This window comes from Pipistrellus hanaki (genome assembly GCF_964339955.1).
Source record: "Pipistrellus hanaki genome assembly, chromosome: 9".
NCBI classification, from domain to species: domain Eukaryota; kingdom Metazoa; phylum Chordata; class Mammalia; order Chiroptera; family Vespertilionidae; genus Pipistrellus; species Pipistrellus hanaki.
The window spans coordinates 3,295,665-3,322,869 of NC_140511.1; positions in this window are offsets into that span (position 1 = coordinate 3,295,665).

Below are 27,205 nucleotides of genomic sequence, written 5' to 3' on the forward strand. Positions count from 1 at the left end.
GTAAATGTGTGTTATACAAGGCAGAATACCATTAAAATAGAGAAAGAAACATGTTCGGCAGCTTTGGAAAGCCTTACACTTCACTGAAATGTAGTACTACACTCTATAACACAGTTGAGAGACAATGTTCCCTAGCTCGCTCAGTTCATAACAGTGTGTAGGAAGTTGTTTAATAAAGTGGGCAAAGCTTATACTTGGGCCAGAAGGCAGAATATAGGAAACTACATGAAAACATGAATAATTCAGTGAAAATGACTGTAAACAGATGAGAACTTGTTTAGAACAGCTGAAAGAGAATCTCCAAGTCAGTTCTTAGTGTAGAAAAGGTAGCTAAGAGAAGGAAAATCCTCAATTCCAGTTAAGATCACATGAAACACTGTATGAATCCTATATTGTTTACTTAAAGGAGACTAGAGTGGTAAATGTGTGTTATACAAGGCAGAATACCATTGAAATAGAGAAAGAAACACGTTCGGCAGCTTTGGAAAGCCTTACACTTCACTGAAATGTAGTACTACACTCTATAACACAGTTGAGAGACAATGTTCCCAAGCTGCCTCAGTTCATAACAGTGTGTAGGAAGGTGTTTGATAAAGAGGGCAAAGCTTATACTTGGGCCAGAAGGCAGAATATAGGAAACTACATGAAAACATGAATAATTCAGTGAAAATGACTGTAAACAGATGAGAACTGGTTTAGAACAGCTGAAAGAGAATCTCCAAGTCAGTTCTTAGTGTAGAAAAGGTAGGTAAGATAAGGGAAATCCTTAATTCGAGTTAAGATCACATGAAACACTGTATGAATCCTATATTCTTTACTTAAAGGAGACTAGAGTGGTAAATGTGTGTTATACAAGGCAGAATACCATTGAAATAGAGAAAGAAACACGTTCGGCAGCTTTGGAAAGCCTTACACTTCACTGAAATGTAGTACTACACTCTATAACACAGTTGAGAGACAATGTTCAATAGCTGCCTCAGTACTTAACAGTGTGTAGGAAGTTGTTTGATAAAGAGGGCAAAGCTTATACTTGGACCAGAAGGCAGAATATAGGAAACTACATGAAAACATGATTAATTCAGTGAAAATGACTGTAAACAGATGTGAACTTCTTTAGAACAGCTGAAAGAGATTCTCCAAGTCAGTTCTTAGTGTAGAAAAGGTAGCTAATATCTGGGAAATCCTTAATTCGAGTTAAGATTACATGAAACACTGTATGAATCCTATATTCTTTACTTAAAGGAGACTACAGTGGTAAATGTGTGTTATACAAGGCAGAATACCATTAAAATAGAGAAAGAAACATGTTCGGCAGCTTTGGAAAGCCTTACACTTCACTGAAATGTAGTACTACACTCTATAACACAGTTGAGAGACAATGTTCCCTAGCTCGCTCAGTTCATAACAGTGTGTAGGAAGTTGTTTGATAAAGTGGGCAAAGCTTATACTTGGGCCAGAAGGCAGAATATAGGAAACTACATGAAAACATGAATAATTCAGTGAAAATGACTGTAAACAGATGAGAACTTGTTTAGAACAGCTGAAAGAGAATCTCCAAGTCAGTTCTTAGTGTAGAAAAGGTAGCTAAGAGAAGGAAAATCCTTAATTCCAGTTAAGATCACATGAAACACTGTATGAATCCTATATTGTTTACTTAAAGGAGACTAGAGTGGTAAATGTGTGTTATACAAGGCAGAATCCCATTGAAATAGAGAAAGAAACACGTTCGGCAGCTTTGGAAAGCCTTACACTTCACTGAAATGTAGTACTACACTCTATAACACAGTTGAGAGACAATGTTCCCAAGCTGCCTCAGTTCATAACAGTGTGTAGGAAGGTGTTTGATAAAGAGGGCAAAGCTTATACTTGGGCCAGAAGGCAGAATATAGGAAACTACATGAAAACATGAATAATTCAGTGAAAATGACTGTAAACAGATGAGAACTGGTTTAGAACAGCTGAAAGAGAATCTCCAAGTCAGTTCTTAGTGTAGAAAAGGTAGGTAAGATAAAGGAAATCCTTAATTCGAGTTAAGATCACATGAAACACTGTATGAATCCTATATTGTTTACTTAAAGGAGACTAGAGTGGTAAATGTGTGTTATACAAGGCAGAATACCATTGAAATAGAGAAAGAAACACGTTCGGCAGCTTTGGAAAGCCTTACACTTCACTGAAATGTAGTACTACACTCTATAACACAGTTGAGAGACAATGTTCAATAGCTGCCTCAGTACTTAACAGTGTGTAGGAAGTTGTTTGATAAAGAGGGCAAAGCTTATACTTGGACCAGAAGGCAGAATATAGGAAACTACATGAAAACATGATTAATTCAGTGAAAATGACTGTAAACAGATGGGAACATGTTTAGAACAGCTGAAAGAGATTCTCCAAGTCAGTTCTTAGTGTAGAAAAGGTAGCTAAGATCTGGGAAATCCTTAATTCGAGTTAAGATTACATGAAACACTGTATGAATCCTATATTCTTTACTTAAAGGAGACTAGAGTGGTAAATGTGTGTTATACAAGGCAGAATACCATTGAAATAGAGAAAGAAACACGTTCGGCAGCTTTGGAAAGCCTTACACTTCACTGAAATGTAGTACTATACTCTATAACACAGTTGAGAGACAATGTTCCCGAGCTGCCTCAGTTCATAACAGTGTGTAGGAAGTTGTTTGATAAAGTGGGCAAAGCTTATACTTGGGCCAGAAGGCCGAATATAGGAAACTACATGAAAACATGAATAATTCAGTGAAAATGACTGTAAACAGATGAGAACTTGTTTAGAACAGCTGAAAGAGAATCTCCAAGTCAGTTCTTAGTGTAGAAAAGGTAGCTAAGATAAAGAAAATCCTTAATTCCAGTTAAGATCACATGAAACACTGTATGAATCCTATATTCTTTACTTAAAGGAGACTAGAGTGGTAAATGTGTGTTATACAAGGCAGAATACCATTGAAATAAAGAAAGAAACACGTTCGGCAGCTTTGAAAAGCCTTACACTTCACTGAAATGTAGTACTACACTCTATAACACAGTTGAGAGACAATGTTCAATACTTGCCTCAGTACTTTACAGTGTGTAGGAAGTTGTTTGATAAAGTGGGCAAAGCTGATATTTGGACCAGAAGGCAGAATATAGGAAACTACATGAAAACATGATTAATTCAGTGAAAATGACTGTAAACAGATGTGAACTTATTTAGAACAGCTGAAAGAGATTCTCCATGTCAGTTCTTAGTGTAGAAAAGGTAGCTAAGATCTGGGAAATCCTTAATTCGAGTTAAGATTACATGAAACACTGTATGAATCCTATATTCTTTACTTAAAGGAGACTACAGTGGTAAATGTGTGTTATACAAGGCAGAATACCATTAAAATAGAGAAAGAAACATGTTCGGCAGCTTTGGAAAGCCTTACACTTCACTGAAATGTAGTACTACACTCTATAACACAGTTGAGAGACAATGTTCCCTAGCTCGCTCAGTTCATAACAGTGTGTAGGAAGTTGTTTAATAAAGTGGGCAAAGCTTATACTTGGGCCAGAAGGCAGAATATAGGAAACTACATGAAAACATGAATAATTCAGTGAAAATGACTGTAAACAGATGAGAACTTGTTTAGAACAGCTGAAAGAGAATCTCCAAGTCAGTTCTTAGTGTAGAAAAGGTAGCTAAGAGAAGGAAAATCCTCAATTCCAGTTAAGATCACATGAAACACTGTATGAATCCTATATTGTTTACTTAAAGGAGACTAGAGTGGTAAATGTGTGTTATACAAGGCAGAATACCATTGAAATAGAGAAAGAAACACGTTCGGCAGCTTTGGAAAGCCTTACACTTCACTGAAATGTAGTACTACACTCTATAACACAGTTGAGAGACAATGTTCCCAAGCTGCCTCAGTTCATAACAGTGTGTAGGAAGGTGTTTGATAAAGAGGGCAAAGCTTATACTTGGGCCAGAAGGCAGAATATAGGAAACTTCATGAAAACATGAATAATTCAGTGAAAATGACTGTAAACAGATGAGAACTGGTTTAGAACAGCTGAAAGAGAATCTCCAAGTCAGTTCTTAGTGTAGAAAAGGTAGGTAAGATAAGGGAAATCCTTAATTCGAGTTAAGATCACATGAAACACTGTATGAATCCTATATTCTTTACTTAAAGGAGACTAGAGTGGTAAATGTGTGTTATACAAGGCAGAATACCATTGAAATAGAGAAAGAAACACGTTCGGCAGCTTTGGAAAGCCTTACACTTCACTGAAATGTAGTACTACACTCTATAACACAGTTGAGAGACAATGTTCAATAGCTGCCTCAGTACTTAACAGTGTGTAGGAAGTTGTTTGATAAAGAGGGCAAAGCTTATACTTGGACCAGAAGGCAGAATATAGGAAACTACATGAAAACATGATTAATTCAGTGAAAATGACTGTAAACAGATGTGAACTTCTTTAGAACAGCTGAAAGAGATTCTCCAAGTCAGTTCTTAGTGTAGAAAAGGTAGCTAATATCTGGGAAATCCTTAATTCGAGTTAAGATTACATGAAACACTGTATGAATCCTATATTCTTTACTTAAAGGAGACTACAGTGGTAAATGTGTGTTATACAAGGCAGAATACCATTAAAATAGAGAAAGAAACATGTTCGGCAGCTTTGGAAAGCCTTACACTTCACTGAAATGTAGTACTACACTCTATAACACAGTTGAGAGACAATGTTCCCTAGCTCGCTCAGTTCATAACAGTGTGTAGGAAGTTGTTTGATAAAGTGGGCAAAGCTTATACTTGGGCCAGAAGGCAGAATATAGGAAACTACATGAAAACATGAATAATTCAGTGAAAATGACTGTAAACAGATGAGAACTTGTTTAGAACAGCTGAAAGAGAATCTCCAAGTCAGTTCTTAGTGTAGAAAAGGTAGCTAAGAGAAGGAAAATCCTTAATTCCAGTTAAGATCACATGAAACACTGTATGAATCCTATATTGTTTACTTAAAGGAGACTAGAGTGGTAAATGTGTGTTATACAAGGCAGAATCCCATTGAAATAGAGAAAGAAACACGTTGGGCAGCTTTGGAAAGCCTTACACTTCACTGAAATGTAGTACTACACTCTATAACACAGTTGAGAGACAATGTTCCCAAGCTGCCTCAGTTCATAACAGTGTGTAGGAAGGTGTTTGATAAAGAGGGCAAAGCTTATACTTGGGCCAGAAGGCAGAATATAGGAAACTACATGAAAACATGAATAATTCAGTGAAAATGACTGTAAACAGATGAGAACTGGTTTAGAACAGCTGAAAGAGAATCTCCAAGTCAGTTCTTAGTGTAGAAAAGGTAGGTAAGATAAAGGAAATCCTTAATTCGAGTTAAGATCACATGAAACACTGTATGAATCCTATATTCTTTACTTAAAGGAGACTAGAGTGGTAAATGTGTGTTATACAAGGCAGAATACCATTGAAATAGAGAAAGAAACACGTTCGGCAGCTTTGGAAAGCCTTACACTTCACTGAAATGTAGTACTACACTCTATAACACAGTTGAGAGACAATGTTCAATAGCTGCCTCAGTACTTAACAGTGTGTAGGAAGTTGTTTGATAAAGAGGGCAAAGCTTATACTTGGACCAGAAGGCAGAATATAGGAAACTACATGAAAACATGATTAATTCAGTGAAAATGACTGTAAACAGATGGGAACATGTTTAGAACAGCTGAAAGAGATTCTCCAAGTCAGTTCTTAGTGTAGAAAAGGTAGCTAAGATCTGGGAAATCCTTAATTCGAGTTAAGATTACATGAAACACTGTATGAATCCTATATTCTTTACTTAAAGGAGACTAGAGTGGTAAATGTGTGTTATACAAGGCAGAATACCATTGAAATAGAGAAAGAAACACGTTCGGCAGCTTTGGAAAGCCTTACACTTCACTGAAATGTAGTACTATACTCTATAACACAGTTGAGAGACAATGTTCCCGAGCTGCCTCAGTTCATAACAGTGTGTAGGAAGTTGTTTGATAAAGTGGGCAAAGCTTATACTTGGGCCAGAAGGCCGAATATAGGAAACTACATGAGAACATGAATAATTCAGTGAAAATGACTGTAAACAGATGAGAACTTGTTTAGAACAGCTGAAAGAGAATCTCCAAGTCAGTTCTTAGTGTAGAAAAGGTAGCTAAGATAAAGAAAATCCTTAATTCCAGTTAAGATCACATGAAACACTGTATGAATCCTATATTCTTTACTTAAAGGAGACTAGAGTGGTAAATGTGTGTTATACAAGGCAGAATACCATTGAAATAAAGAAAGAAACACGTTCGGCAGCTTTGAAAAGCCTTACACTTCACTGAAATGTAGTACTACACTCTATAACACAGTTGAGAGACAATGTTCAATACTTGCCTCAGTACTTTACAGTGTGTAGGAAGTTGTTTGATAAAGTGGGCAAAGCTGATATTTGGACCAGAAGGCAGAATATAGGAAACTACATGAAAACATGATTAATTCAGTGAAAATGACTGTAAACAGATGTGAACTTATTTAGAACAGCTGAAAGAGATTCTCCATGTCAGTTCTTAGTATAGAAAAGGTAGCTAAGATCTGGGAAATCCTTAATTCGAGTTAAGATTACATGAAACACTGTATGAATCCTATATTCTTTACTTAAAGGAGACTACAGTGGTAAATGTGTGTTATACAAGGCAGAATACCATTAAAATAGAGAAAGAAACATGTTCGGCAGCTTTGGAAAGCCTTACACTTCACTGAAATGTAGTACTACACTCTATAACACAGTTGAGAGACAATGTTCCCTAGCTCGCTCAGTTCATAACAGTGTGTAGGAAGTTGTTTAATAAAGTGGGCAAAGCTTATACTTGGGCCAGAAGGCAGAATATAGGAAACTACATGAAAACATGAATAATTCAGTGAAAATGACTGTAAACAGATGAGAACTTGTTTAGAACAGCTGAAAGAGAATCTCCAAGTCAGTTCTTAGTGTAGAAAAGGTAGCTAAGAGAAGGAAAATCCTCAATTCCAGTTAAGATCACATGAAACACTGTATGAATCCTATATTGTTTACTTAAAGGAGACTAGAGTGGTAAATGTGTGTTATACAAGGCAGAATACCATTGAAATAGAGAAAGAAACACGTTCGGCAGCTTTGGAAAGCCTTACACTTCACTGAAATGTAGTACTACACTCTATAACACAGTTGAGAGACAATGTTCCCAAGCTGCCTCAGTTCATAACAGTGTGTAGGAAGGTGTTTGATAAAGAGGGCAAAGCTTATACTTGGGCCAGAAGGCAGAATATAGGAAACTACATGAAAACATGAATAATTCAGTGAAAATGACTGTAAACAGATGAGAACTTGTCTAGAACAGCTGAAAGAGAATCTCCAAGTCAGTTCTTATTGTAGAAAAGGTAGCTAAGATAAGGGAAATCCTTAATTCCAGTTAAGATCACATGAAACACTGTATGAATCCTATATTCTTTACTTAAAGGAGACTAGAGTGGTAAATGTGTGTTATACAAGGCAGAATACCATTGAAATAGAGAAAGAAACACGTTCAGCAGCTTTGGAAAGCCTTACACTTCACTGAAATGTAGTACTACACTTTATATATCACAGTTGAGAGACAATGTTCCCTAGCTCGCTCAGTTCATAACAGTGTGTAGGAAGTTGTTTGATAAAGTGGGCAAAGCTTATACTTGGGCCAGAATACAGAATATAGGAAACTACATGAAAACATGAATAATTCAGTGAAAATGACTCTAAACAGATGAGAACTTGTTTAGAACAGCTGAAAGAGAATCTCCAAGTCAGTTCTTAGTGTAGAAAAGGTAGCTAAGAGAAGGAAAATCCTTAATTCCAGTTAAGATCACATGAAACACTGTATGAATCCTATATTGTTTACTTAAAGGAGACTAGAGTGGTAAATGTGTGTTATACAAGGCAGAATACCATTGAAATAGAGAAAGAAACACGTTCGGCAGCTTTGGAAAGCCTTACACTTCACTGAAATGTAGTACTACACTCTATAACACAGTTGAGAGACAATGTTCCCAAGCTGCCTCAGTTCATAACAGTGTGTAGGAAGGTGTTTGATAAAGAGGGCAAAGCTTATACTTGGGCCAGAAGGCAGAATATAGGAAACTACATGAAAACATGAATAATTCAGTGAAAATGACTGTAAACAGATGAGAACTGGTTTAGAACAGCTGAAAGAGAATCTCCAAGTCAGTTCTTAGTGTAGAAAAGGTAGGTAAGATAAGGGAAATCCTTAATTCGAGTTAAGATCACATGAAACACTGTATGAATCCTATATTCTTTACTTAAAGGAGACTAGAGTGGTAAATGTGTGTTATACAAGGCAGAATACCATTGAAATAGAGAAAGAAACACGTTCGGCAGCTTTGGAAAGCCTTACACTTCACTGAAATGTAGTACTACACTCTATAACACAGTTGAGAGACAATGTTCAATAGCTGCCTCAGTACTTAACAGTGTGTAGGAAGTTGTTTGATAAAGAGGGCAAAGCTTATACTTGGACCAGAAGGCAGAATATAGGAAACTACATGAAAACATGATTAATTCAGTGAAAATGACTGTAAACAGATGTGAACTTCTTTAGAACAGCTGAAAGAGATTCTCCAAGTCAGTTCTTAGTGTAGAAAAGGTAGCTAATATCTGGGAAATCCTTAATTCGAGTTAAGATTACATGAAACACTGTATGAATCCTATATTCTTTACTTAAAGGAGACTACAGTGGTAAATGTGTGTTATACAAGGCAGAATACCATTAAAATAGAGAAAGAAACATGTTCGGCAGCTTTGGAAAGCCTTACACTTCACTGAAATGTAGTACTACACTCTATAACACAGTTGAGAGACAATGTTCCCTAGCTCGCTCAGTTCATAACAGTGTGTAGGAAGTTGTTTGATAAAGTGGGCAAAGCTTATACTTGGGCCAGAAGGCAGAATATAGGAAACTACATGAAAACATGAATAATTCAGTGAAAATGACTGTAAACAGATGAGAACTTGTTTAGAACAGCTGAAAGAGAATCTCCAAGTCAGTTCTTAGTGTAGAAAAGGTAGCTAAGAGAAGGAAAATCCTTAATTCCAGTTAAGATCACATGAAACACTGTATGAATCCTATATTGTTTACTTAAAGGAGACTAGAGTGGTAAATGTGTGTTATACAAGGCAGAATCCCATTGAAATAGAGAAAGAAACACGTTCGGCAGCTTTGGAAAGCCTTACACTTCACTGAAATGTAGTACTACACTCTATATCACAGTTGAGAGACAATGTTCCCAAGCTGCCTCAGTTCATAACAGTGTGTAGGAAGGTGTTTGATAAAGAGGGCAAAGCTTATACTTGGGCCAGAAGGCAGAATATAGGAAACTACATGAAAACATGAATAATTCAGTGAAAATGACTGTAAACAGATGAGAACTGGTTTAGAACAGCTGAAAGAGAATCTCCAAGTCAGTTCTTAGTGTAGAAAAGGTAGGTAAGATAAAGGAAATCCTTAATTCGAGTTAAGATCACATGAAACACTGTATGAATCCTATATTCTTTACTTAAAGGAGACTAGAGTGGTAAATGTGTGTTATACAAGGCAGAATACCATTGAAATAGAGAAAGAAACACGTTCGGCAGCTTTGGAAAGCCTTACACTTCACTGAAATGTAGTACTACACTCTATAACACAGTTGAGAGACAATGTTCAATAGCTGCCTCAGTACTTAACAGTGTGTAGGAAGTTGTTTGATAAAGAGGGCAAAGCTTATACTTGGACCAGAAGGCAGAATATAGGAAACTACATGAAAACATGATTAATTCAGTGAAAATGACTGTAAACAGATGGGAACATGTTTAGAACAGCTGAAAGAGATTCTCCAAGTCAGTTCTTAGTGTAGAAAAGGTAGCTAAGATCTGGGAAATCCTTAATTCGAGTTAAGATTACATGAAACACTGTATGAATCCTATATTCTTTACTTAAAGGAGACTAGAGTGGTAAATGTGTGTTATACAAGGCAGAATACCATTGAAATAGAGAAAGAAACACGTTCGGCAGCTTTGGAAAGCCTTACACTTCACTGAAATGTAGTACTATACTCTATAACACAGTTGAGAGACAATGTTCCCGAGCTGCCTCAGTTCATAACAGTGTGTAGGAAGTTGTTTGATAAAGTGGGCAAAGCTTATACTTGGGCCAGAATGCCGAATATAGGAAACTACATGAAAACATGAATAATTCAGTGAAAATGACTGTAAACAGATGAGAACTTGTTTAGAACAGCTGAAAGAGAATCTCCAAGTCAGTTCTTAGTGTAGAAAAGGTAGCTAAGATAAAGAAAATCCTTAATTCCAGTTAAGATCACATGAAACACTGTATGAATCCTATATTCTTTACTTAAAGGAGACTAGAGTGGTAAATGTGTGTTATACAAGGCAGAATACCATTGAAATAAAGAAAGAAACACGTTCGGCAGCTTTGAAAAGCCTTACACTTCACTGAAATGTAGTACTACACTCTATAACACAGTTGAGAGACAATGTTCAATACTTGCCTCAGTACTTTACAGTGTGTAGGAAGTTGTTTGATAAAGTGGGCAAAGCTGATATTTGGACCAGAAGGCAGAATATAGGAAACTACATGAAAACATGATTAATTCAGTGAAAATGACTGTAAACAGATGTGAACTTATTTAGAACAGCTGAAAGAGATTCTCCATGTCAGTTCTTAGTGTAGAAAAGGTAGCTAAGATCTGGGAAATCCTTAATTCGAGTTAAGATTACATGAAACACTGTATGAATCCTATATTCTTTACTTAAAGGAGACTACAGTGGTAAATGTGTGTTATACAAGGCAGAATACCATTAAAATAGAGAAAGAAACATGTTCGGCAGCTTTGGAAAGCCTTACACTTCACTGAAATGTAGTACTACACTCTATAACACAGTTGAGAGACAATGTTCCCTAGCTCGCTCAGTTCATAACAGTGTGTAGGAAGTTGTTTAATAAAGTGGGCAAAGCTTATACTTGGGCCAGAAGGCAGAATATAGGAAACTACATGAAAACATGAATAATTCAGTGAAAATGACTGTAAACAGATGAGAACTTGTTTAGAACAGCTGAAAGAGAATCTCCAAGTCAGTTCTTAGTGTAGAAAAGGTAGCTAAGAGAAGGAAAATCCTCAATTCCAGTTAAGATCACATGAAACACTGTATGAATCCTATATTGTTTACTTAAAGGAGACTAGAGTGGTAAATGTGTGTTATACAAGGCAGAATACCATTGAAATAGAGAAAGAAACACGTTCGGCAGCTTTGGAAAGCCTTACACTTCACTGAAATGTAGTACTACACTCTATAACACAGTTGAGAGACAATGTTCCCAAGCTGCCTCAGTTCATAACAGTGTGTAGGAAGGTGTTTGATAAAGAGGGCAAAGCTTATACTTGGGCCAGAAGGCAGAATATAGGAAACTTCATGAAAACATGAATAATTCAGTGAAAATGACTGTAAACAGATGAGAACTGGTTTAGAACAGCTGAAAGAGAATCTCCAAGTCAGTTCTTAGTGTAGAAAAGGTAGGTAAGATAAGGGAAATCCTTAATTCGAGTTAAGATCACATGAAACACTGTATGAATCCTATATTCTTTACTTAAAGGAGACTAGAGTGGTAAATGTGTGTTATACAAGGCAGAATACCATTGAAATAGAGAAAGAAACACGTTCGGCAGCTTTGGAAAGCCTTACACTTCACTGAAATGTAGTACTACACTCTATAACACAGTTGAGAGACAATGTTCAATAGCTGCCTCAGTACTTAACAGTGTGTAGGAAGTTGTTTGATAAAGAGGGCAAAGCTTATACTTGGACCAGAAGGCAGAATATAGGAAACTACATGAAAACATGATTAATTCAGTGAAAATGACTGTAAACAGATGTGAACTTCTTTAGAACAGCTGAAAGAGATTCTCCAAGTCAGTTCTTAGTGTAGAAAAGGTAGCTAATATCTGGGAAATCCTTAATTCGAGTTAAGATTACATGAAACACTGTATGAATCCTATATTCTTTACTTAAAGGAGACTACAGTGGTAAATGTGTGTTATACAAGGCAGAATACCATTAAAATAGAGAAAGAAACATGTTCGGCAGCTTTGGAAAGCCTTACACTTCACTGAAATGTAGTACTACACTCTATAACACAGTTGAGAGACAATGTTCCCTAGCTCGCTCAGTTCATAACAGTGTGTAGGAAGTTGTTTGATAAAGTGGGCAAAGCTTATACTTGGGCCAGAAGGCAGAATATAGGAAACTACATGAAAACATGAATAATTCAGTGAAAATGACTGTAAACAGATGAGAACTTGTTTAGAACAGCTGAAAGAGAATCTCCAAGTCAGTTCTTAGTGTAGAAAAGGTAGCTAAGAGAAGGAAAATCCTTAATTCCAGTTAAGATCACATGAAACACTGTATGAATCCTATATTGTTTACTTAAAGGAGACTAGAGTGGTAAATGTGTGTTATACAAGGCAGAATCCCATTGAAATAGAGAAAGAAACACGTTGGGCAGCTTTGGAAAGCCTTACACTTCACTGAAATGTAGTACTACACTCTATAACACAGTTGAGAGACAATGTTCCCAAGCTGCCTCAGTTCATAACAGTGTGTAGGAAGGTGTTTGATAAAGAGGGCAAAGCTTATACTTGGGCCAGAAGGCAGAATATAGGAAACTACATGAAAACATGAATAATTCAGTGAAAATGACTGTAAACAGATGAGAACTGGTTTAGAACAGCTGAAAGAGAATCTCCAAGTCAGTTCTTAGTGTAGAAAAGGTAGGTAAGATAAAGGAAATCCTTAATTCGAGTTAAGATCACATGAAACACTGTATGAATCCTATATTCTTTACTTAAAGGAGACTAGAGTGGTAAATGTGTGTTATACAAGGCAGAATACCATTGAAATAGAGAAAGAAACACGTTCGGCAGCTTTGGAAAGCCTTACACTTCACTGAAATGTAGTACTACACTCTATAACACAGTTGAGAGACAATGTTCAATAGCTGCCTCAGTACTTAACAGTGTGTAGGAAGTTGTTTGATAAAGAGGGCAAAGCTTATACTTGGACCAGAAGGCAGAATATAGGAAACTACATGAAAACATGATTAATTCAGTGAAAATGACTGTAAACAGATGGGAACATGTTTAGAACAGCTGAAAGAGATTCTCCAAGTCAGTTCTTAGTGTAGAAAAGGTAGCTAAGATCTGGGAAATCCTTAATTCGAGTTAAGATTACATGAAACACTGTATGAATCCTATATTCTTTACTTAAAGGAGACTAGAGTGGTAAATGTGTGTTATACAAGGCAGAATACCATTGAAATAGAGAAAGAAACACGTTCGGCAGCTTTGGAAAGCCTTACACTTCACTGAAATGTAGTACTATACTCTATAACACAGTTGAGAGACAATGTTCCCGAGCTGCCTCAGTTCATAACAGTGTGTAGGAAGTTGTTTGATAAAGTGGGCAAAGCTTATACTTGGGCCAGAAGGCCGAATATAGGAAACTACATGAGAACATGAATAATTCAGTGAAAATGACTGTAAACAGATGAGAACTTGTTTAGAACAGCTGAAAGAGAATCTCCAAGTCAGTTCTTAGTGTAGAAAAGGTAGCTAAGATAAAGAAAATCCTTAATTCCAGTTAAGATCACATGAAACACTGTATGAATCCTATATTCTTTACTTAAAGGAGACTAGAGTGGTAAATGTGTGTTATACAAGGCAGAATACCATTGAAATAAAGAAAGAAACACGTTCGGCAGCTTTGAAAAGCCTTACACTTCACTGAAATGTAGTACTACACTCTATAACACAGTTGAGAGACAATGTTCAATACTTGCCTCAGTACTTTACAGTGTGTAGGAAGTTGTTTGATAAAGTGGGCAAAGCTGATATTTGGACCAGAAGGCAGAATATAGGAAACTACATGAAAACATGATTAATTCAGTGAAAATGACTGTAAACAGATGTGAACTTATTTAGAACAGCTGAAAGAGATTCTCCATGTCAGTTCTTAGTGTAGAAAAGGTAGCTAAGATCTGGGAAATCCTTAATTCGAGTTAAGATTACATGAAACACTGTATGAATCCTATATTCTTTACTTAAAGGAGACTACAGTGGTAAATGTGTGTTATACAAGGCAGAATACCATTAAAATAGAGAAAGAAACATGTTCGGCAGCTTTGGAAAGCCTTACACTTCACTGAAATGTAGTACTACACTCTATAACACAGTTGAGAGACAATGTTCCCTAGCTCGCTCAGTTCATAACAGTGTGTAGGAAGTTGTTTAATAAAGTGGGCAAAGCTTATACTTGGGCCAGAAGGCAGAATATAGGAAACTACATGAAAACATGAATAATTCAGTGAAAATGACTGTAAACAGATGAGAACTTGTTTAGAACAGCTGAAAGAATCTCCAAGTCAGTTCTTAGTGTAGAAAAGGTAGCTAAGAGAAGGAAAATCCTCAATTCCAGTTAAGATCACATGAAACACTGTATGAATCCTATATTGTTTACTTAAAGGAGACTAGAGTGGTAAATGTGTGTTATACAAGGCAGAATACCATTGAAATAGAGAAAGAAACACGTTCGGCAGCTTTGGAAAGCCTTACACTTCACTGAAATGTAGTACTACACTCTATAACACAGTTGAGAGACAATGTTCCCAAGCTGCCTCAGTTCATAACAGTGTGTAGGAAGGTGTTTGATAAAGAGGGCAAAGCTTATACTTGGGCCAGAAGGCAGAATATAGGAAACTACATGAAAACATGAATAATTCAGTGAAAATGACTGTAAACAGATGAGAACTTGTCTAGAACAGCTGAAAGAGAATCTCCAAGTCAGTTCTTATTGTAGAAAAGGTAGCTAAGATAAGGGAAATCCTTAATTCCAGTTAAGATCACATGAAACACTGTATGAATCCTATATTCTTTACTTAAAGGAGACTAGAGTGGTAAATGTGTGTTATACAAGGCAGAATACCATTGAAATAGAGAAAGAAACACGTTCAGCAGCTTTGGAAAGCCTTACACTTCACTGAAATGTAGTACTACACTTTATATATCACAGTTGAGAGACAATGTTCCCTAGCTCGCTCAGTTCATAACAGTGTGTAGGAAGTTGTTTGATAAAGTGGGCAAAGCTTATACTTGGGCCAGAATACAGAATATAGGAAACTACATGAAAACATGAATAATTCAGTGAAAATGACTCTAAACAGATGAGAACTTGTTTAGAACAGCTGAAAGAGAATCTCCAAGTCAGTTCTTAGTGTAGAAAAGGTAGCTAAGAGAAGGAAAATCCTTAATTCCAGTTAAGATCACATGAAACACTGTATGAATCCTATATTGTTTACTTAAAGGAGACTAGAGTGGTAAATGTGTGTTATACAAGGCAGAATACCATTGAAATAGAGAAAGAAACACGTTCGGCAGCTTTGGAAAGCCTTACACTTCACTGAAATGTAGTACTACACTCTATAACACAGTTGAGAGACAATGTTCCCAAGCTGCCTCAGTTCATAACAGTGTGTAGGAAGGTGTTTGATAAAGAGGGCAAAGCTTATACTTGGGCCAGAAGGCAGAATATAGGAAACTACATGAAAACATGAATAATTCAGTGAAAATGACTGTAAACAGATGAGAACTGGTTTAGAACAGCTGAAAGAGAATCTCCAAGTCAGTTCTTAGTGTAGAAAAGGTAGGTAAGATAAGGGAAATACTTAATTCCAGTTAAGATCACATGAAACACTGTATGAATCTTACATTCTTTACTTAAAGGAGACTAGAGTGGTAAATGTGTGTTATACAAGGCAGAATACCATTGAAATAGAGAAAGAAACACGTTCGGCAGCTTTGGAAAGCCTTACACTTCACTGAAATGTAGTACTACACTCTATAACACAGTTGAGAGACAATGTTCAATAGCTGCCTCAGTACTTAACAGTGTGTAGGAAGTTGTTTGATAAAGAGGGCAAAGCTTATACTTGGGCCAGAAGACAGAATATAGGAAACTACATGAAAACATGAATAATTCAGTGAAAATGACTGTAAACAGATGAGAACTTGTTTAGAACAGCTGAAAGAGAATCTCCAAGTCAGTTCTTAGTGTAGAAAAGGTAGCTAAGAGAAGGAAAATCCTTAATTCCAGTTAAGATCACATGAAACACTGTATGAATCCTATATTGTTTACTTAAAGGAGACTAGAGTGGTAAATGTGTGTTATACAAGGCAGAATACCATTGAAATAGAGAAAGAAACACGTTCGGCAGCTTTGGAAAGCCTTACACTTCACTGAAATGTAGTACTACACTCTATAACACAGTTGAGAGACAATGTTCCCAAGCTTCCTCAGTTCATAACAGTGTGTAGGAAGGTGTTTGATAAAGAGGGCAAAGCTTATACTTGGGCCAGAAGGCAGAATATAGGAAACTACATGAAAACATGAATAATTCAGCGAAAATGACTGTAAACAGATGAGAACTGGTTTATAACAGCTGAAAGAGAATCTCCAAGTCAGTTCTTAGTGTAGAAAAGGTAGGTAAGATAAGGGAAATACTTAATTCCAGTTAAGATCACATGAAACACTGTATGAATCCTACATTCTTTACTTAAAGGAGACTAGAGTGGTAAATGTGTGTTATACAAGGCAGAATACCATTGAAATAGAGAAAGAAACACGTTCGGCAGCTTTGGAAAGCCTTACACTTCACTGAAATGTAGTACTACACTTTATATATCACAGTTGAGAGACAATGTTCCCTAGCTCGCTCAGTTCATAACAGTGTGTAGGAAGTTGTTTGATAAAGTGGGCAAAGCTTATACTTGGGCCAGAATACAGAATATAGGAAACTACATGAAAACATGAATAATTCAGTGAAAATGACTCTAAACAGATGAGAACTTGTTTAGAACAGCTGAAAGAGAATCTCCAAGTCAGTTCTTAGTGTAGAAAAGGTAGCTAAGAGAAGGAAAATCCTTAATTCCAGTTAAGATCACATGAAACACTGTATGAATCCTATATTGTTTACTTAAAGGAGACTAGAGTGGTAAATGTGTGTTATACAAGGCAGAATACCATTGAAATAGAGAAAGAAACACGTTCGGCAGCTTTGGAAAGCCTTACACTTCACTGAAATGTAGTACTACACTCTATAACACAGTTGAGAGACAATGTTCCCAAGCTGCCTCAGTTCATAACAGTGTGTAGGAAGGTGTTTGATAAAGAGGGCAAAGCTTATACTTGGGCCAGAAGGCAGAATATAGGAAACTACATGAAAACATGAATAATTCAGTGAAAATGACTGTAAACAGATGAGAACTGGTTTAGAACAGCTGAAAGAGAATCTCCAAGTCAGTTCTTAGTGTAGAAAAGGTAGGTAAGATAAGGGAAATACTTAATTCCAGTTAAGATCACATGAAACACTGTATGAATCTTACATTCTTTACTTAAAGGAGACTAGAGTGGTAAATGTGTGTTATACAAGGCAGAATACCATTGAAATAGAGAAAGAAACACGTTCGGCAGCTTTGGAAAGCCTTACACTTCACTGAAATGTAGTACTACACTCTATAACACAGTTGAGAGACAATGTTCAATAGCTGCCTCAGTACTTAACAGTGTGTAGGAAGTTGTTTGATAAAGAGGGCAAAGCTTATACTTGGGCCAGAAGACAGAATATAGGAAACTACATGAAAACATGAATAATTCAGTGAAAATGACTGTAAACAGATGAGAACTTGTTTAGAACAGCTGAAAGAGAATCTCCAAGTCAGTTCTTAGTGTAGAAAAGGTAGCTAAGAGAAGGAAAATCCTTAATTCCAGTTAAGATCACATGAAACACTGTATGAATCCTATATTGTTTACTTAAAGGAGACTAGAGTGGTAAATGTGTGTTATACAAGGCAGAATACCATTGAAATAGAGAAAGAAACACGTTCGGCAGCTTTGGAAAGCCTTACACTTCACTGAAATGTAGTACTACACTCTATAACACAGTTGAGAGACAATGTTCCCAAGCTGCCTCAGTTCATAACAGTGTGTAGGAAGGTGTTTGATAAAGAGGGCAAAGCTTATACTTGGGCCAGAAGGCAGAATATAGGAAACTACATGAAAACATGAATAATTCAGCGAAAATGACTGTAAACAGATGAGAACTGGTTTAGAACAGCTGAAAGAGAATCTCCAAGTCAGTTCTTAGTGTAGAAAAGGTAGGTAAGATAAGGGAAATACTTAATTCCAGTTAAGATCACATGAAACACTGTATGAATCCTACATTCTTTACTTAAAGGAGACTAGAGTGGTAAATGTGTGTTATACAAGGCAGAATACCATTGAAATAGAGAAAGAAACACGTTCGGCAGCTTTGCAAAGCCTTACACTTCACTGAAATGTAGTACTACACTCTATAACACAGTTGAGAGACAATGTTCAATAGCTGCCTCAGTACTTAACAGTGTGTAGGAAGTTGTTTGATAAAGAGGGCAAAGCTTATACTTGGACCAGAAGGCAGAATGTAGGAAACTACATGAAAACATGATTAATTCAGTGAAAATGACTGTAAACAGATGTGAACTTGTTTAGAACAGCTGAAAGAGATTCTCCAAGTCAGTTCTTAGTGTAGAAAAGGTAGCTAAGATCCGGGAAATCCTTAATTCGAGTTAAGATTACATGAAACACTGTATGAATCCTATATTCTTTACTTAAAGGAGACTAGAGTGGTAAATGTGTGTTATACAAGGCAGAATACCATTGAAATAGAGAAAGAAACACGTTAAGCAGCTTTGGAAAGCCTTACACTTCACTGAAATGTAGTACTACACTTTATATATCACAGTTGAGAGACAATGTTCCCTAGCTCGCTCAGTTCATAACAGTGTGTAGGAAGTTGTTTGATAAAGTGGGCAAAGCTTATACTTGGGCCAGAAGGCAGAATATAGGAAACTACATGAAAACATGAATTATTCAGTGAAAATGACTGTAAACAGATGAGAACTTGTTTAGAACAGCTGAAAGAGAATCTCCAAGTCAGTTCTTAGTGTAGAAAAGGTAGCTAAGAGAAGGAAAATCCTTAATTCCAGTTAAGATCACAAGAAACACTGTATGAATCCTATATTGTTTACTTAACGGAGACTAGAGTGGTAAATGTGTGTTATACAAGGCAGAATACCATTGAAATAGAGAAAGAAACACGTTCGGCAGCTTTGGAAAGCCTTACACTTCACTGAAATGTAGTACTACACTCTATAACACAGTTGAGAGACAATGTTCCCGAGCTGCCTCAGTTCATAACAGTGTGTAGGAAGTTGTTTGATAAAGTGGGCAAAGCTTATACTTGGGCAAGAAGGCAGAATATAGGAAACTACATGAAAACATGAATAATTCAGTGAAAATGACTGTAAACAGATGAGAACTTGTTTAGAACAGCTGAAAGAGAATCTCCAAGTCAGTTCTTAGTGTAGAAAAGGTAGGTAAGATAAGGGAAATACTTAATTCCAGTGAAGATCACATGAAACACTGTATGAATCCTATATTCTTTACTTAAAGGAGACTAGAGTGGTAAATGTGTGTTATACAAGGCAGAATACCATTGAAATAGAGAAAGAAACACGTTCGGCAGCTTTGGAAAGCCTTACACTTCACTGAAATGTAGTGCTACACTCTATAACACAGTTGAGAGACAATGTTCAATACCTGCCTCAGTACTTAACAGTGTGTAGGAAATTGTTTGATAAAGTGGGCAAAGCTGATATTTGGACCAGAAGGCAGAATATAGGAAACTACATGAAAACATGATTAATTCAGTGAAAATGACTGTAAACAGATGTGAACTTGTTTAGAACAGCTGAAAGAGATTCTCCAAGTCAGTTCTTAGTGTAGAAAAGGTAGCTAAGATCTGGGAAATCCTTAATTCGAGTTAAGATTACATGAAACACTGTATGAATCCCATATTCTTTACTTAAAGGAGACTAGAGTGGTAAATGTGTGTTATACAAGGCAGAATACCATTGAAATAGAGAAAGAAACACGTTCGGCAGCTTTGGAAAGCCTTACACTTCACTGAAATGTAGTACTTCACTCTATAACAGAGTTGAGAGTCAATGTTCAATAGCTGCCTCAGTACTTAACAGTTTGTAGGAAGTTGTTTGATAAAGTGGGCAAAGCTTATACTTGGACCAGAAGGCAGAATATAGGAAACTACATGAAAACATGATTAATTCAGTGAAAATGACTGTAAACGGATGAGAACTTGTCTAGAACAGCTGAAAGAGAATCTCCAAGTCAGTTCTTATTGTAGAAAAGGTGCTAAGATAAGGGAAATCCTTAATTCCAGTTAAGATCACATGAAACACTGTATGAATCCTATATTCTTTACTTAAAGGAGACTAGAGTGGTAAATGTGTGTTATACAAGGCAGAATACCATTGAAATAGAGAAAGAAACACGTTCAGCAGCTTTGGAAAGCCTTACACTTCACTGAAATGTAGTACTACACTTTATATATCACAGTTGAGAGACAATGTTCCCTAGCTCGCTCAGTTCATAACAGTGTAGGAAGTTGTTTGATAAAGTGGGCAAAGCTTATACTTGGGCCAGATGGCAGAATATAGGAAACTACATGAAAACATGAATAATTCAGTGAAAATGACTGTAAACAGATGAGAACTTGTTTAGAACAGCTGAAAGAGAATCTCCAAGTCAGTTCTTAGTGTAGAAAAGGTAGCTAAGAGAAGGAAAATCCTTAATTCCAGTTAAGATCACATGAAACACTGTATGAATCCTATATTGTTTACTTAAAGTAGACTAGAGTGGTAAATGTGTGTTATACAAGGCAGAATACCATTGAAATAGAGAAAGAAACACGTTCGGCAGCTTTGGAAAGCCTTACACTTCACTGAAATGTAGTACTACACTCTATAACACAGTTGAGAGACAATGTTCAATACCTGCCTCAGTACTTAACAGTGTGTAGGAAGTTGTTTGATAAAGTGGGCAAAGCTGATATTTGGACCAGAAGGCAGAATATAGGAAACTACATTAAAACATGATTAATTCAGTGAAAATGACTGTAAACAGATGTGAACTTGTTTAGAACAGCTGAAAGAGATTCTCCAAGTCAGTTCTTAGTGTAGAAAAGGTAGCTAAGATCTGGGAAATCCTTAATTCGAGTTAAGATTACATGAAACACTGTATGAATCCTATATTCTTTACTTAAAGGAGACTAGAGTGGTAAATGTGTGTTATACAAGGCAGAATACCATTGAAATAGAGAAAGAAACACGTTCGGCAGCTTTGGAAAGCCTTACACTTCACTGAAATGTAGTACTACACTCTATAACAGATTTGAGAGACAATGTTCAATAGCTGCCTCAGTACTTAACAGTGTGTAGGAAGTTGTTTGATAAAGTGGGCAAAGCTTATACTTGGACAAGAAGGCAGAATATAGGAAACTACATGAAAACATGATTAATTCAGTGAAAATGACTGTAAACAGATGAGAACTTGTCTAGAACAGCTGAAAGAGAATCTCCAAGTCAGTTCTTATTGTAGAAAAGGTAGCTAAGATAAGGGAAATCCTTAATTCCAGTTAAAATCACATGAAACGCTGTATGAATCCTATATTCTTTACTTAAAGGAGACTAGAGTGGTAAATGTGTGTTATACAAGGCAGAATACCATTGAAATAGAGAAAGAAACACGTTGAGCAGCTTTGGAAAGCCTTACACTTCACTGAAATGTAGTACTACACTTTATATATCACAGTTGAGAGACAATGTTCCCTAGCTCGCTCAGTTCATAACAGTGTGTAGGAAGTTGTTTGATAAAGTGGGCAAAGCTTATACTTGGGCCAGAAGGCAGAATATAGGAAACTACATGAAAACATGAATAATTCAGTGAAAATGACTGTAAACAGATGAGAACTTGTTTAGAACAGCTGAAAGAGAATCTCCAATTCAGTTCTTAGTGTAGAAAAGGTAGCTAAGAGAAGGAAAATCCTTAATTCCAGTTAAGATCACATGAAACACTGTATGAATCCTATATTGTTTACTTAAAGGAGACTAGAGTGGTAAATGTGTGTTATACAAGGCAGAATACCATTGAAATAGAGAAAGAAAAACGTTCGGCAGCTTTGGAAAGCCTTACACTTCACTGAAATGTAGTACTACACTCTATAACACAGTTGAGAGACAATGTTCCCAAGCTGCCTCAGTTCATAACAGTGTGTAGGAAGGTGTTTGATAAAGAGGGCAAAGCTTATACTTGGGCCAGAAGGCAGAATATAGGAAACTACATGAAAACATGAATAATTCAGTGAAAATGACTGTAAACAGATGAGAACTGGTTTAGAACAGCTGAAAGAGAATCTCCAAGTCAGTTCTTAGTGTAGAAAAGGTAGGTAAGATAAGGGAAATACTTAATTCCAGTTAAGATCACATGAAACACTGTATGAATCCTACATTCTTTACTTAAAGGAGACTAGAGTGGTAAATGTCTGTTATACAAGGCAGAATACCATTGAAATAGAGAAAGAAACACGTTCGGCAGCTTTGGAAAGCCTTACACTTCACTGAAATGTAGTACTACACTCTATAACACAGTTGAGAGACAATGTTCAATAGCTGCCTCAGTACTTAACAGTGTGTAGGAAGTTGTTTGATAAAGAGGGCAAAGCTTATACTTGGACCAGAAGGCAGAATATAGGAAACTACATGAAAACATGATTAATTCAGTGAAAATGACTGTAAACAGATGTGAACTTGTTTAGAACAGCTGAAAGAGATTCTCCAAGTCAGTTCTTAGTGTAGAAAAGGTAGCTAAGATCCGGGAAATCCTTAATTCGAGTTAAGATTACATGAAACACTGTATGAATCCTATATTCTTTACTTAAAGGAGACTAGAGTGGTAAATGTGTGTTATACAAGGCAGAATACCATTGAAATAGAGAAAGAAACACGTTCAGCAGCTTTGGAAAGCCTTACACTTCACTGAAATGTAGTACTACACTTTATATATCACAGTTGAGAGACAATGTTCCCTAGCTCGCTCAGTTCATAACAGTGTGTAGGAAGTTGTTTGATAAAGTGGGCAAAGCTTATACTTGGGCCAGAAGGCAGAATATAGGAAACTACATGAAAACATGAATTATTCAGTGAAAATGACTGTAAACAGATGAGAACTTGTTTAGAACAGCTGAAAGAGAATCTCCAAGTCAGTTCTTAGTGTAGAAAAGGTAGCTAAGAGAAGGAAAATCCTTAATTCCAGTTAAGATCACAAGAAACACTGTATGAATCCTATATTGTTTACTTAAAGGAGACTAGAGTGGTAAATGTGTGTTATACAAGGCAGAATACCATTGAAATAGAGAAAGAAACACGTTCGGCAGCTTTGGAAAGCCTTACACTTCACTGAAATGTAGTACTACACTCTATAACACAGTTGAGAGACAATGTTCCCGAGCTGCCTCAGTTCATAACAGTGTGTAGGAAGTTGTTTGATAAAGTGGGCAAAGCTTATACTTGGACCAGAAGTCAGAATATAGGAAATTACATGAAAACATGATTAATTCAGTGAAAATGACTGTAAACAGATGAGAACTTGTCTAGAACAGCTGAAAGAGAATCTCCAAGTCAGTTCTTATTGTAGAAAAGGTAGCTAAGATAAGGGAAATCCTTAATTCCAGTTAAGATCACATGAAACACTGTATGAATCCTATATTCTTTACTTAAAGGAGACTAGAGTGGTAAATGTGTGTTATACAAGGCAGAATACCATTGAAATAGAGAAAGAAACACGTTCAGCAGCTTTGGAAAGCCTTACACTTCACTGAAATGTAGTACTACACTTTATATATCACAGTTGAGAGACAATGTTCCCTAGCTCGCTCAGTTCATAACAGTGTGTAGGAAGTTGTTTGATAAAGTGGGCAAAGCTTATACTTGGGCCAGAAGGCAGAATATAGGAAACTACATGAAAACATGAATAATTCAGTGAAAATGACTGTAAACAGATGAGAACTTGTTTAGAACAGCTGAAAGAGAATCTCCAAGTCAGTTCTTAGTGTAGAAAAGGTAGCTAAGAGAAGGAAAATCCTTAATTCCAGTTAAGATCACATGAAACACTGTATGAATCCTATATTGTTTACTTAAAGGAGACTAGAGTGGTAAATGTGTGTTATACAAGGCAGAATACCATTGAAATAGAGAAAGAAACACGTTCGGTAGCTTTGGAAAGCCTTACACTTCACTGAAATGTAGTACTACACTCTATAACACAGTTGAGAGACAATGTTCCCGAGCTGCCTCAGTTCATAACAGTGTGTAGGAAGTTGTTTGATAAAGTGGGCAAAGCTTATACTTGGGCCAGAAGGCAGAATATAGGAAACTACATGAAAACATGAATAATTCAGTGAAAATGACTGTAAAAAGATGAGAACTTGTTTAGAACAGCTGAAAGAGAATCTCCAAGTCAGTTCTTAGTGTAGAAAAGGTAGGTAAGATAAGGGAAATACTTAATTCCAGTGAAGATCACATGAAACACTGTATGAATCCTATATTCTTTACTTAAAGGAGACTAGAGTGGTAAATGTGTGTTATACAAGGCAGAATACCATTGAAATAGAGAAAGAAACACGTTCGGCAGCTTTGGAAAGCCTTACACTTCACTGAAATGTAGTACTACACTCTATAACACAGTTGAGAGACAATGTTCAATACCTGCCTCAGTACTTAACAGTGTGTAGGAAGTTGTTTGATAAAGTGGGCAAAGCTGATATTTGGACCAGAAGGCAGAATATAGGAAATTACATGAAAACATGATTAATTCAGTGAAAATGACTGTAAACAGATGTGAACTTGTTTAGAACAGCTGAAAGAGATTCTCCAAGTCAGTTCTTAGTGTAGAAAAGGTAGCTAAGATCTGGGAAATCCTTAATTCGAGTTAAGATTACATGAAACACTGTATGAATCCTATATTCTTTACTTAAAGGAGACTAGAGTGGTAAATGTGTGTTATACAAGGCAGAATACCATTGAAATAGAGAAAGAAACACGTTCGGCAGCTTTGGAAAGCCTTACACTTCACTGAAATGTAGTACTACACTCTATAACACAGTTGAGAGACAATGTTCCCGAGCTGCCTCAGTTCATAACAGTGTGTAGGAAGGTGTTTGATAAAGAGGGCAAAGCTTATACTTGGGCCAGAAGGCAGAATATAGGAAACTACATGAAAACATGAATAATTCAGTGAAAATGACTGTAAACAGATGAGAACTGGTTTAGAACAGCTGAAAGAGAATCTCCAAGTCAGTTCTTAGTGTAGAAAAGGTAGGTAAGATAAGGGAAATCCTTAATTCCAGTTAAGATCACATGAAACACTGTATGAATCCTATATTCTTTACTTAAAGGAGACTAGAGTGGTAAATGTGTGTTATACAAGGCAGAATACCATTGAAATAGAGAAAGAAACACGTTCAGCAGCTTTGGAAAGCCTTACACTTCACTGAAATGTAGTACTACACTTTATATATCACAGTTGAGAGACAATGTTCCCTAGCTCGCTCAGTTCATAACAGTGTGTAGGAAGTTGTTTGATAAAGTGGGCGAAGCTTATACTTGGGCCAGAAGACAGAATATAGGAAACTACATGAAAACATGAATAATTCAGTGAAAATGACTGTAAACAGATGAGAACTTGTTTAGAACAGCTGAAAGAGAATCTCCAAGTCAGTTCTTAGTGTAGAAAAGGTAGCTAAGAGAAGGAAAATCCTTAATTCCAGTTAAGATCACATGAAACACTGTATGAATCCTATATTGTTCACTTAAAGGAGACTAGAGTGGTAAATGTGTGTTATACAAGGCAGAATACCATTGAAATAGAGAAAGAAACACGTTCGGCAGCTTTGGAAAGCCTTACACTTCACTGAAATGTAGTACTACACTCTATAACACAGTTGAGAGACAATGTTCCCGAGCTGCCTCAGTGCATAACAGTGTGTAGGAAGTTGTTTGATAAAGTGGGCAAAGCTTATACTTGGGCCAGAAGGCCGAATATAGGAAACTACATGAGAACATGAATAATTCAGTGAAAATGACTGTAAACAGATGAGAACTTGTTTAGAACAGCTGAAAGAGAATCTCCAAGTCAGTTCTTAGTGTAGAAAAGGTAGCTAAGATAAGGAAAATCCTTAATTCGAGTTAAGATCACATGAAACACTGTATGAATCCTATATTCTTTACTTAAAGGAGACTAGAGTGGTAAATGTGTGTTATACAAGGCAGAATACCATTGAAATAGAGAAAGAAACACGTTCGGCAGCTTTGGAAAGCCTTACACTTCACTGAAATGTAGTACTACACTCTATAACACAGTTGAGAGACAATGTTCAATAGCTGCCTCAGTACTTAACAGTGTGTAGGAAGTTGTTTGATAAAGAGGGCAAAGCTTATACTTGGACCAGAAGGCAGAATATAGGAAACTACATGAAAACATGATTAATTCAGTGAAAATGACTGTAAACAGATGTGAACTTGTTTAGAACAGCTGAAAGAGATTCTCCAAGTCAGTTCTTAGTGTAGAAAAGGTAGCTAAGATCCGGGAAATCCTTAATTCGAGTTAAGATTACATGAAACACTGTATGAATCCTATATTCTTTACTTAAAGGAGACTAGAGTGGTAAATGTGTGTTATACAAGGCAGAATACCATTGAAATAGAGAAAGAAACACGTTCAGCAGCTTTGGAAAGCCTTACACTTCACTGAAATGTAGTACTACACTTTATATATCACAGTTGAGAGACAATGTTCCCTAGCTCGCTCAGTTCATAACAGTGTGTAGGAAGTTGTTTGATAAAGTGGGCAAAGCTTATACTTGGGCCAGAAGGCAGAATATAGGAAACTACATGAAAACATGAATTATTCAGTGAAAATGACTGTAAACAGATGAGAACTTGTTTAGAACACCTGAAAGAGAATCTCCAAGTCAGTTCTTAGTGTAGAAAAGGTAGCTAAGAGAAGGAAAATCCTTAATTCCAGTTAAGATCACAAGAAACACTGTATGAATCCTATATTGTTTACTTAAAGGAGACTAGAGTGGTAAATGTGTGTTATACAAG